We start from the raw sequence: 1,294 nt of genomic DNA on the forward strand, positions 1-1,294 counted from the left end.
ATACGCTGAGGAGGTTGGACATAATCCTGTGCAATGAGACAGAATCTTGGTGCTCTCTCTTCCCGGACTCCTCCAACCTTCTTAAATTACCTCTCTCCTCTGACAAACATATCAACATGTGACAGCATTTCATTAAGGAGAAGAGAAGGGAATGCAAATAAAAGTTCCCAAGGTCGATACACAACAACAAAAACACAAACAACCCAATTTTGAAAAGTGGGCCAAGGACTCAAATAGCCATTTTTCCAAAGAAGACAAACAAATGGCCAATAAACACATGAAATGGCTCAACAGCACTAATCAGTAGGGAATTGCAAAGCAAAATCACAATGAGATAACACTTCATACCCATCAGGATGGCCACTATAAAAATAATAATAACAAGTATTGGCAAGCATGTGGAGAGATTGGAACACTTGCACACTGTTGGTGACAATATGTAATGCTATAGCCATTGTGGAAAACACTATGGTGGATCCTTAAATATGTACACATAACACTGACATATGATCCAACAATTCTACATCTGGGTATATACTCAAAAGAACTGAAAGCAGGGACATGAGCAGATATTTGTACCCCCGTCCTCTTAGCAGCATTATTCACAATAGCCAAAAAGTGGCAACCCAAACGTCCATCAACAAATGAATGGAGAAACAAAATGTGCCATATATATATACAATGGAATATTATGTACCCCAAAAAGGAAGGAAATTCTGGGACATGCTCACAACATGGATGAACCTTGAAATACTATGCTAAGTGAAATAAGCCAGACACAAAAGGACAATTATTACATGATTACAGGAGGTACCTAAAACAGTCAAATTCATAGAGACAGAATCTAAAACAGAGGCTATGAGGGGCTGCAGGAAAGAAGGATTGGAGAAGTTTTGTTTTTTGTTTTGTTTTAAGTAATCTCTACACCCAATGTGGGGCTTGAACTCACAACCCTGAGATTGAAAGTCACATGCTCTACCAACTGGGCCAGCCAGGCACCCCAAAATGGGAAGTTAATTTTAATGGGTACAGAATTTCAATACAAGCTAATGAAAAAAGTTCTGGAGATGAATAGTGGGGATGGTTGCACAACAATGTGAATATATTTAATGCTACTGAAATATGCACTTACAATGATTAAAGTGATAAATTTTATGGCATGTATATTTTGCCACAATAAAAAAATTAAAATTACAAAGTTCCCGAGGACTTGATTTCCTTTGACACAGTGAATTCGAGTGACTGGGGGCATCCCATGGCTACCAAATCCTCTCATTTCTCCCCCAGTTGTAAC

The 1,294-nt window shown here is 38.4% G+C and overlaps 1 non-coding gene across 1 annotated transcript; it reads right to left on the minus strand.

Moving 5' to 3' along the window:
- Positions 1–924: 924 nt before the first annotated feature.
- On the minus strand, positions 925–997 carry TRNAE-UUC. The gene has a single exon. It is a non-coding gene; the product is annotated as a tRNA-Glu (tRNA).
- Positions 998–1,294: the final 297 nt, after the last annotated feature.

This window comes from Zalophus californianus, chromosome 3, assembly GCF_009762305.2.
Source record: "Zalophus californianus isolate mZalCal1 chromosome 3, mZalCal1.pri.v2, whole genome shotgun sequence".
In the NCBI taxonomy this organism is placed as follows: domain Eukaryota; kingdom Metazoa; phylum Chordata; class Mammalia; order Carnivora; family Otariidae; genus Zalophus; species Zalophus californianus.